Source organism: Peromyscus leucopus, chromosome 19 (genome assembly GCF_004664715.2).
Source record: "Peromyscus leucopus breed LL Stock chromosome 19, UCI_PerLeu_2.1, whole genome shotgun sequence".
NCBI lineage: Eukaryota > Metazoa > Chordata > Mammalia > Rodentia > Cricetidae > Peromyscus > Peromyscus leucopus.
In genome coordinates this window covers 32,515,185-32,527,810 of record NC_051079.1, presented here as the reverse complement: position 1 = coordinate 32,527,810, position 12,626 = coordinate 32,515,185, and positions in this window count along the sequence as shown.

Sequence of the window (12,626 nt, the reverse complement as noted above, 5' to 3'; positions counted from 1 at the left end):
CTGTCAAAGATAATGGTAGCTCAGAGTATAATAGGAGAAATGAAAGTAAAAACATATGAATTGAACTTGTGGTGTGGCTTCTTTTATGAATTAATCAATAAGGAATTATAGAGTATAGTATGTGTTTCAGGAGTTATTTTAATATTCAAATTCTGATGTTCAAATCAGAATTTCCAGACTTCCAAATCTAAAAGCAACTCAGATAAATTTTATACATCAGGATATTCATGTATGTGGGAGATGAAATCTTCTATTTCTGTCATTATTGTTTTTATTTTTTTTAAAAATATCTCTGATTTTTACAGACTGACTGTGCTGGTGGAGATTCAAGAATAGATTGTAGCAAAGATTACTTACCTCTTTGTGGATCAGATGGCAAAACCTGTAATAATTATTTAGCTTTTGCAATGAAGCAAGGTAAAAACGAACAAGCAAACAAACAAAAATCCTTTATATTTTTTATTGTATTATATTTTATATTACTCTTCTTAAATATTGTTTCCTTATTTAATAATTCCTGGAAAACCAATATTGACAATAATGTAATTCATTGAAATAATATGGGATTTGAATGTTATTTATGTGTAAGGAAATCACCACTCAGAAGGGTTTCATGGTAGATATCTTTAGAATTATTCTCACTGATCAAGACATATAGACATCCAATAAGCCCATAAAAACCATAGTCCCTAATCAATTACTTTACCACAAGACAATTTTGTTCTTCATTTGAATTTCAACAAAATAGTATCTATTACAAATATATGCATCTATAAATGTATACATACATACACACATAAACACACACACACACACACACACACACACACACACACACACACACACACACACACACACACACACACACACACACACAAACTGGTTTTTCAAGGCAGGGTTTCTCTGTGTAGCCCTGGCTGTCCTGAAACTCAGTCTGTAGACCAGACTGGCCTTGAAATCAGAGATCCATCTGCTTTGCCTCTGCCTCCTAAGTGCTTGGGTTAAAGGCATTCTCCATCTCCACCCAGTTTATATTTTGTTATTTCTATCTGCATGGAACATTTATTTATTCTTTCAATATTTTTGCCGTTTTGGTCACAGGTCATTGAGGAACAATAAAGTAACTGAAGGAAGAATGAATCAGTAATAAATCAGGAATATATCTTCACTCTTCCACTTTTAACTTAAGCTTAACATTCGTGCATTTGTTTGATCATAAAATAAGCAATGGACTGTGTCTTAATGAAAAACCTACTGAACCATTCCAGTTAAAGTTCAACAACAGAATAAACAGTTTTCCTTCTTGTAGAAATGATCAAAAACCGTAATGTGAATGAAAACATGATGAGAGGAAGGAGAGATGATACAAGAGGGAGAAACCAAGGGAATTGCATTCAGCAGAAGGTTCCCCATAACAGAGAAGTTATTAGTAGACAGATCACAGGGCCAACGAACAATATCAGAGGATTAGTCTCTGGTTCCAAAGGTAGTGTCAAAAGGGACACTTCTCTAGAGAGCTGGCCATTGGAAAATATACAGACTCTGGCTAGATGGTTAGTCAACCTCTGAAGCATAGCTCATGAAGGCTTGGCTGAACACACAGGTCCAAGGGGAAAATTTGTGCTGCTAGTGAGACATAGGTAACAAAATGAGGATCAAGCCAGTAGAGTGGGTCAAAAGCTATTCTTTAGATGATAGGTAGGCAATGATGTCAATTCACTCTACGAAGACCTGCTTCAGGTCATGTCTGTTCTTATAGAAGCACATTGAAGTAGTGTGCAGAAAAGAAGGGTGAGCTGGAAAGTGTGGGACCAGGACAAGTCCTGGCTTTAGAAAAAGATCCCACCATGCTTAGTGCATCACACAAAAATTCTTACTTTGAGGAACCCTACTGGGTTTCATATAAGATTTCTAATATAATGACCTAACTGTTCCTTTTTCTTTTTAGGCTCCAAAATGGCAGACTTAAATTCAGACATTATTTTCAATGCTGATTCTATGAAATGGCTTTACAAAGGTAGCGAATCATCTTGTTCTTTCTGTTTTGCTAATATGATTTGAGAAGTTTCCATCACTGTTTTTTATACCAGAGGATTTGGAAACTCAGCCCACGCAAGACATGATTTGTTTCTGAATTCACAAAATAATTATTTCTTAGTTGAGTTGTTCTTAGCAAATTTCTTGTTTTGAAAATACTAATAATTTCCTTTGACAAAGACAATTTGATGAATAAAAAAATCAAAATGCTACATGTTTTGTGGATTCCCTCTCCCAGTTGCTTTGAGATCTACACATTGTTGAAAGTACTTCCTGGATACTTAAATGATTAGTTTGCCATGATGAGAAGCAGCCCTTGTACAGCGCTTTTGAAAGAATACTGATGCTGGCAGATCACTTATATGTTCAGGCACATGTAGTTGATCAGTACATTATGTGAAGAAGTGGTGTAAGGACAGACTGAAACTGCAGTATGCTAAAGTTCTGTCTCATGTTAGATCACTCAAGGAACCCTTGAACCACATACTCTTGCCCCATTGAAATGTCACTTCTTGCCTCCCATTGTATTCTTTGATTTTTCTGAGAGATGCTACAAAGAGAATGATTTGACATCTTCTTAAAAGGCCTTTTTGCTCATTTATTTGCTTTCCTTTTTATTTATTTTTAGGAAGGCATAGAAATCCTTATTTTATAAATTCTACTTTCAAAACTACAGCCTTTATGCTTTTTTGTTTTTGCTTTATAACAGAAGTGTGAGTTAGGCATAATTAAGAAGATTTTTTAACAAGAAACAGACATTTAAATATTAAATAACTAAAATCTGCTAACTGTAATAAATTATTAATCAGAAAACTTATTTTATGAGATTAAAGAACAGAGAGACTGCCTAATATGCAGTTCATAACTTTAACTCAAATGCATTGGCTCCAGTGGGGAAATGTGCAAGAATATGCATTCAATTTCATTGACTGAATAGAACAATTAGAAACCAACCATACATAGACTCAATCACAGATACTTTAATGGAGGTCATTTTGAATTTTACTCATTTACATAAACATGTCAATGATCCGTTCTATTTTATGCACACAGATGTTGCATAGTATAGACTTATTCTCTATTATAATCTAGACACGACTTCAATCCAAACTTTGGATACATTCTACATATACGCAGAAGTCATGATCCCAAATAAACACAAGCATTGCACCCACTGACTTTTACTTTTTATGATTTGGATTCCACTTAGATGGACCTAGAGTAGATTTTATTTAATGCCTTAGTTTTTTTTTTTAAGTTTTTCATTTTACAAACCAACCACAGTTCCTCCTCCTTCCCCTTCTCATGCTCCTCACCCACTTCTCCCCATCCATTCTTCAGAGAGGGTAAGGTCTCCCTTGGGGAGTCAACAAAGTCTGGCATATCAAGATGAGGCAGGACCAAGCCCTGCCCCCTGCATCAAGGCTGAGCAAGGTACCTCACCATAGGGGTTGGGCTCCAAAAGCTAGTTCATGCACGAAGGATTAATTCTGGTCCCACTGCCAGGGGCCTCACAAACAGATCAAGCCACACAACTATCACCCACATTCACAGGGTCTAGTTCAGTCCCATACAGGTTCCCCAGCTGTCAGTCCAGAGTCCAGTGAGCTCCCAATAGCTTGGGTCAGCTGTCTCTGTGGTTTTCCCCATTATGATCTTGACTGCCCATGCTCATATAATCCCTGGTCCCTCTCCTCTACTGGACTCCCAAAGCTCGGCCTGGTGCTTGGCTGTGGATTTCTGCATCTGCTTCCATCAGTTACTGGATGAAGGGTCTATGATGACATTTAGCGTAGTCACCAATCAGATTACAGGGGAAGTCCAGTTTGGGTGCGCTCTCTGGCAATTGTTAGGAGTCTTAGCTGGGGTCATTCTTATGGATTCTTGGGAATTTCCCTAGCTCCCTAACTCCATAATGGCTCCCTCTATCAAGATATCTCTTAATTGCTCCCCCTCTCCATTCCTCCCCCAACTTGGCCATCTTGATCTCTCATGTTCCATCCCTATCCCCCTTCTATCCCCCATCCTGGTTTATCCAGGAGATTTATCTACTCTCTTCTAGGCGATCATGTATCTTAGGTCTTCCTTTTACCTAGCTTCTCTGGGTCATGGATTGTAGCCTGGTTATCCTTTGCGTGCGTTTAATATCACTTATGAGTGAATACATATCATGTTTGTCTTTCTGGTCTGGTTACTTCACTCAGGATGATTTTTTTTCTAGTTCATCCATTTGCCGACAAATTTCATGATGTCATTGTTTCTTACAACTGAGTAATACTCCATTGTGTAAATGTACCACATTTTCTTTATCCATTCTTCAACTGAGGGGTATCTAGGCTGTTTCCAAGTTAACCTTCAGTCTGCCTTCCTTGTCTATCAGGGAATCCTAGGCATGAAGATACCAGGAAATCCACTGTGTTAAAGAGTTTGAGAGAAAAGGAAGGTTAGATACATTTACCCTATGGCCAAAGTATTATAGAGGAATGTGAATTGTGTGTGGGAGGACAATGAGATAACTGAGGTCTCCATAGTTCAAGCTTAGCTACAAAATTATTTTTTAAATTTATTTTAAACACTGATCTTGTGTGATTGCTAAAGTTGAAGATGTTTAAATATTAATTTTTAAATCTTTTAGTTTCCACTTTTGTTCTTTATTGTTCAAAAATAGTACTGGAGTACATCTACACAAATAAAATTAATATCACATCTCTAGAAAGTAAACTGAAGTATTTACATCTTGGATTATGATATAAATGTTGCTTATAGAAAAATGAACTCTGGTTTATACTAATATCTCCTTCTGTAGTGGAAGAAACTTACAGAAAAGAACTTACATGGGTGACAGGTATGACATAATGTACTATGGAGAAATAATATTAATTGCTGCAATCATTACTTTTCAATTTAATTCTTACATCTCAAGATATGTTTTATATATATATTACAAGGCCTAAGATAATGATGTAATAATACATATTTTCTTGCTATCTTTGTACCTTCTGGGGCTTCAATTCCTAACTATTTAGTTCCCATGTCCTTGTCAGCTTTACCCCATCCAGTGGAAATGCCTCCCTGACAGATGACCTTCCCTGTTAAAAGCATTATCTGTCCCTTTTCTAGTCCTCAAACAGGGATCTCTTCCCTGCTAGTTCTGAAATTACTAAAAAAAAAATCTCATCCATATAACTCTGCATTTGATATGGGTCTTATCAGAGTCATATGACAGACTACACAAAAACAAGTTTTTTTTTTTTTTTTGCACAATGCTCTAACTAAATACAAAGCTCCATCTCATCTTTTGCTTTTAGAAAAAAATAGAAAGTTTGAGGTAAACTTAAAGGTAGAAAATATGAATTAGAAGTTTCTTTTTTTTCCCCAAGATGTTTACTACACATGGTCTGTTGATTAAAATTATGGGTGTATTTTCTACTTCTGTAAAATATCATTTGGATTTTTCAATTAGTTCATTTATCATTTAGTATAATATGTATACTTTAATAAAAATATTATATGTCTTTCAATCCATATGCTTTGGTTACATTTTAATTTATCAGGGCCTTCAGTATTTCTCAGTATTGATTGGTAGTTTTGAACAGACAAGTCTTTTGTCTCATGGGTAAAATACAGTCTAAGTATGCTATTCTTTTAGACCCACTTTAGTAGCAATTGTTTGTTTTCTTTTTCTTTTTCTCTTTCTTCCTTCCTTCCTTCCTTCCTTCCTTCCTTCCTTCCTTCCTTCCTTCCTTCCTTCCTTCCTTCCTTTCTTTCTTTCTTTCTTTCTTTTTTGAGACAAGCCTCATTATGCAGCTCTGGCTGTACTGGAACTCACTATGTAGACAGTCTGGCCTCAAATTCATAACTATCTATCTGCCTGCCTCTGCCTCCCCAGTGCTGAGATTATTATGCCTAGCCAACAATTGTTTTCTTAATTTTATTTTTAGATTTTTTTTAAGGTACATAAAAATATAACGAAATTTTTTGTGTTGAATTTGTAACCGGAAGCTTTGCAAAGTAGAGTATTTTGTTGTAGCACTTAGTGTGAGTAGGTTTCTTTGGATTTTCTAGATGTATTTTTGTGTCATTTGTGAACACAGACTAATTTCATTTGTTTATGAAATTTGGATGCCTTCATTTCTTATCTTCCACAAGGAATATACCTGGAACTTCTGTTACTATGTCCAGTAGAACTCGTGAAAGCAGACATCATGGCTTATTTCTGATCAGAGAGAAAAGCCTTTTAGGCTTTTACTCTTAGTAAGATTAAGTTAGCTGTTGTTTTTCTCATAATGGGGGAAGCATTTTAATCTAATATGTTGAGTGATTTTACCACATGACATACTTTTAAAAATGTCGTCTATGATAATCATGCTTTTCTTCCTTTCCTTACTAACACACTGATTTCCGTGTTGACAATTACATTACAATACTCTTCTCTCTCTCTCTCTCTCTCTCTCTCTCTCTCTCTCTCTCTCTCTCTGTCTCTGTGTGTGTGTGTGTGTGTGTGAGCGCACGCGCACGCGTGTGTATGTGTATGTGTATGTATGTGTATGTGCCACAGTTCATTTGTAGGGATCAGAGGAAAACCTGTGGAGTTAGTTTTCACTTTTCATCATATGGGTTCCAGGGAGGAATGTGGATTTTTCAGGCTTGGAGGCAAGGACCTTTACTTTCAGAACCATCTCAGCAGCCCTTAATCCTTTCAATATGTTGGCAAATATGGGTTCCTGTCATGTCACTAGGGACTATATGAGTCAATACTTATAAAAGATGTTGATCTGTGGTTTTTGCAGATGGGGCGTTGTCTATCATTACCATCAGGGTAATACTGGCTTCAGAGAGTGAGCTATCAAGTGTTTTCTGTTCATATTCCTTGGACAAATTTGAGGAAGATGAATATTAATTCTCCTTTAAATGCTTGGTGTAATTCCCTAGGGAAGCCACCTGATCTGGAAGTTTTTGATTAGTGTTCGAATCTTACCATATTCAGGTTTGTTCATGCTCCTTCTTAGAAAATAATGCATTTTTATGAATTTGTCTACTCCAGTTAGGTCACTCAATTTTGTTAACATACACTTGCTCATAATATTCTCATACAAAATATGTTACAAGTCCATTGAGTGTAGATTCACTGAGGTTTCTTTAACTCTACCAGAGACTTCCAGAGTCAAGATGCCTAAAGTGAAAAATGTTTACACTTTGCAGGCAATCTTAAAATTCTTACATGTAGGTTCAGGTACTGAAAGAAAGACAAAGACCTATATTTACAAGGTTTTGAAGTTTGGGAAGTGAACGGATCCAAGACACTGGTAATATTTGGGAAAGTATGCACAAAAGTCTACAAATCAGGAACTACTTTTGAACTGATTTTATTTGCAGTGAATGGAACAAGCTCAAAAATTATGTAGACTCCATTAGCTGAAGAACACCACGCTAGCTTCACACTTGAACTTGACAGGGAATCCATTGTGAAATGAGAATTGCAAGTGGATTTTGAAGTTATAGATATTTCGGTTCATATGAGCATCTAACATTTCCCCTCATGGTTGAGAGTCAGCTTCCCTTTGCTCAGCCTGAAAAAGACAACAAGTGAAATCAAGCTATCGTGAGACAAAGAGAAATACGATTATTTGAAATCAGGCAGGAAAAGCAGGCTTAGCCACTGGGTGCTGTGGCCCTCATTCACTGTTCTGAGGACTTATGCACGTTGATTCTGCCACTGCTCCTCTCTAGGCAACGTGCTTTATCAAGAACATGAGAGATTTGGTGTCTAAGGCCTTTTGTAATTCCAATTGCTTACAGGGAATGTGGTGTTAACGGTTAAGTAATCTCCAGATTCCACAATGGTTGAAAACAAGAGAACTATTCTTAACTTGCTGAGCCTTTAAAAATTCTGATAACTTGCTTTGCCACTCTTTCTTAATCAGTTGTTACATAAAACCTTTTTGCTGAATCCTATTTATTTTTATTCTGCGTATGTGCATTGGTGGGGGGACAGATGTGCCATCACACATATGTAAAGGTCAGAGGACACACACATTCAGGATTAACTTCTTTTCTTTTATCATTCGGGTCTGTGGGATGAAATTCATACTGTCAGCCTGGGAGGCAAGAACGTTTACCTGATGAGTCATCTATCACCCTGGCCCACATATTATGATTTCTAAGTGGCACAAATAATTTTGGTTCTTGTAGAAGGACAGAACACTAGATGGTTCATATATATGGCTCACCAAATCCAATTTTGGTGTCATTACAATTAGAACATTATTATTACTATTATTATTGTTTTTTGAGACAAGGTTTCTCTGTGTAGCTTTGCGCCTTTCCTGGATCTCGCTCTGTAGACCAGGCTGGCCTCGAACTCACAGAGATACGCCTGGCTCTGCCTCCCGAGTGCTGGGATTAAAGGCGTGCGCCACTGCCACCCGGCTTAGAATATTATTTTTAAGCAACAATAGCTAATGGAAAGGTTTCCTAGTGTTTGTTCTTTGATATGGTTGGTTTACTTCCCTCATCTTTCAACACTGAAGTTCACATGAGCAGGAATTTCTGAGTTTTTGTTCATTGTTTTACTTCCAAATCTTAAAGCACTGTCTGGTACACGGGAGCTGTTAAGAAATATTTGATAATTCCACAACTGGAAGTGATTTTATCTTTCTATAGTTAGATTAATAAACACTATTCCCTGAGACTCAACTGAATATTTATTTCAATGATTAAGTATCTTGAGACCAAAAATGTGCCCCAGTAGTTAAGGGAGCTTGCTGCTCTTGCAGAGGACCAGAATTTGGTTCCCAGCACTCACATTGAGTGGCTCACAAACCACCTGTTAACTCTAGCTCTATGGGATCTGATAACTTCTTTTGGTCTCCATAGATACCACCTATAGGTTTTTTTTAAAAAAAGAATTAGTTATCTTTTAAATATTTTGTTAGGAAAATTATAGCCAGGACATTGTTTAGAGAGGACTATATAGACATAGGCAATATTATTCTCTTTTCTATGACTGAAAAGGAAAACAAAAGATTATTACCTTTTTGCTTCCTTAAATACACAGGAGTTCCCATATGTTTTTCCATCAGAACCACAGACTGGTTTGTAAACCGAGTCACACCTTTTGATTCCATCTGGGTTCTTGCTGATCAGGTTTCCAGCCTGCAAAAATGGAAGTGATCATCAGGTAAGGACAGAGTGATGAGTTTGATTCAAACATCACCAAGGAAAACATTAACTGCTCATTTATTGTTGAGAAGCATTATTCTCTATTAATCATATTAGTCCCTCAATACATACAATACAATAAATCTCTAGGTCTATAGCGTTATGTCAATGTCTTGAATGAACAATATATTTTGACCTATTTTACAACTCTAGGCATGGAAGCATAGTGCGTTCAGGTTCAAGTCTCACAGATGAATGTGTTAAATATCTAATCAGTGGCGTAAATATGAAGTTACTTACTGCAAAGTTTGTGACACATAAACTGTTCTTACATAATTTAGAGACAAGTCTTAACTCTAAAAGGAGAAGCAAGTGTGGGGACAGCCATACTGACAAGTGTAAATGACATAGAGTTCATTGATTGTTTTTCTGTGCCAAAGAAAGAAAGATGAGGCGGGAATAAGATTATGCATAATTCCTTTATGTAGTACCTAAGGATTTTTTTTTTAGTATAAATTACTAAGTAGCAGAGTTCCATAAAGCTTTGACTAGCCTATGAGAACAGACGTTAATACGAATGGTGAGATACTTTTAGTCAAAAGTCTATAACCTTCTTATGATAGTGACTCATTCAAACACAGCCTATAAAATAGACATAGTTATTTCTCCCATTTTAGAAGGAATATGAAATTGTCAAAGTTGTATGATATCCTGAAGACTTCGGAGACCTGCTGAGGGTGTTAATATGGATGGCAATCATCTTTCTGGGAGAGTAATGCTTTATATCAACCAAGAGACATTAGGAAGAACAAATAGCTTTCCTCTGAAAGGAAGATGAAAATAGATAATTTTTTATAAAAAATAAAGTTTTCCTTAAAATGAGATAGAGGAGGTGTTCTATCAAATTCAGGTGTAGAGAGGCACTGTCAGCCACCGCCAGGATGTAAAGACACCGGTAAGCCACCAGCCATGTGGCAAGGTATAGATTTATGGAAATGGATTAATTTAAGCTATAAGAACAGTTATCAAGAAGCCTGCCACGGCCATACAGTTTGTAAGCAATATAAGTCTCTGTGTTTACTTGGTTGGGTCTGAGCGGCTGTGGGACTGGCAGGTGACAAAGACTTGTCCTGACTGTGGGCAAGGCAGGAAAACTCTAGCTACAAGTGGCGCCCAATGTGTTGGTAAGAGTTTCTACCTAAAACCTGAGTAAAAAGATTCTAAAAACAGAGCTAAAAACAGTTCCTAGTTGTCTCTTTCAAGCTAGTGGCAGCCTGTGTGTTTGAGCTACTATGGTGGGTTCCTGGCGTGTGCGCTTGACCTGCAGTATGGCAGGAATGAGGCCTCTGCAAGTGGCACACTAAGCTGCGTGGTGGATTTAGCCTTTGCTAGTACAAAACAAAAAAAGAGGTTTCTGGGCTACATGCTGCTTTGATAGAAGCATAGACCCCTATTTCTGAGAGTTGATGGCTCCCAGAGCTGGCAGAAAATGTACCACCACCATGTTGGGAAGCTGAAGTGGGCAGAGCCAGCAGCCACACCGCTGTTTCAGTCTTAGAAGGGTGCAGTTTAAAGCAATAGGCTCAAGGTAAAATAAAAAATAAGCCACGTAAAGATGTCTACCACACAAAGAATCTGGATTATGTTCTCTTTGATATTCGTAACTGAAGAAAAACATTTGATTGCAAAAGCTGTTGAGTTATGCCAAAATGTATATTTTAAAGGTACCTTGACTTCAAAATTTGGATATAAGGATACGTTGCTTTGGAAAGGAGGCTCTGCTTTTGTTCCCACAGAAAGCCAGAGGCTATGGATTTGTTCCAGATTAAGATACATCAGGTTTGACCAGCCAAGACCCCCTGAAAGGTCTCTGATGACACCATGGCCCAGATGATCCAATGTCCAGATCGGATTCAAGGCAACTGGCTCAGACAATACAGCCTCATGGACTACTCCATGATCCTAAAATTTTCTTTGTGTCCCCATAAGATACAGCACCCTCCTCCAGCAGGAAGTAGCAAGAAAAGCTACGCCCAAATTCCCAAATATACCAAGCTGGCTTTGGAGATGTGTAAAAGTTAAAACCTTCCTTTTTAAAAAAAGAAAAGGGGAAGTGCTGTGGGATGGTCTGTATGTCAAATTGCTCTGATTGGTCAATAAATAAAACACTGATTGGCCAGTGGCCAGGCAGGAAGTAGGTGGGACAGGGAGAGAGGAGAATTCTGGGAAGCAGAAGGCTGAGGTAGAGAGACACTGCAGCCACCGCCAGGACAAGCAGCATGTAAAGACGCCGGTAAGCCACCAGCCATGTGGCAAGGTATAGATTTATGGAAATGGATTAATTTAAGCTATAAGAACAGTTAGCAAGAAGCCTGCCACGGCCATACAGTTTGTAAGAAAAAAAAAATTCAGGTGTAAGTATAAAATGGAACTGTTCAGTGTCATTAATAAATGAAACCAAAAAGCCACAGGGGAGAGAGGGCAAGTGACAGAAAAGTACAGTAGGACCCTGAAGAGGATGCAGGAGACATGCTGAGCATGTGGATGCTCATCTTTATGTAAAAATGGCTCATAAGCATCCAGCATGTTGTTATTCCATCCATTGACCAAACCAGGAGAAATGATTATGTCTCATTTATCCTAGACTAGAAGAATATAGATTAAAAATAAATGGTATTTTTTGACATGTTCATGATTGGATTGAAACTATAGGTGGTTAGTTATAAAGGAACAACATAACTTGTATGATATAGGAAATGATCAGGAACATATTAGCAAGCTATACAGGACTCTATGTGATATGGATAACAAGTGAGCAAGTGTGATTTGGAATGACATTGAATGACAAACAGGGTCCTAGTCCTAAAAAGTCCTGAATGTCACATTCGGGAGTTTAAGTTGCATTTTCTAGGTAACTAGAAACACTGAAGAATTTTGGTCGGAAACAGCAAACTAGAGTTTTATTTGGAATCATCATGTTCAGTGTCCAGATTACAATTGGGATAAAAATGGGTGTGAAGGTTAAACCTGAAAGGAATAGGCTCAGTTGAGATTTTGAGTTAATTCAGTTTAGGTTTTGAATTGAAGATGACAGAAAGAAACAAAAAATGGTATAAAAGTGAAAGTCCCTCAGTGATCATGGATGTGAAATTAACCTTTTGCTTTCATTTTGCTTGGCCTGTGGCATTGCAGATTGTGAGTTTGTGGTATTCAGTTAACTATTATGAGGCCTGGAACACAGAAGGATGTTTAAAGGATGAAACAGACATCAATACTAACCTTTATCCGTATTGTATCATCCTTTGAAAGGTTGTCTACATTTTTCCTTTCTTCTTGTTTATATAAAGACCTTGGTTTCCTTTGTTGGCTAGAAGGTTCTGGCTTCCCTTGCTGGCTAGAGGATTCTAAACTCCCAGGCTTGCCTTTAT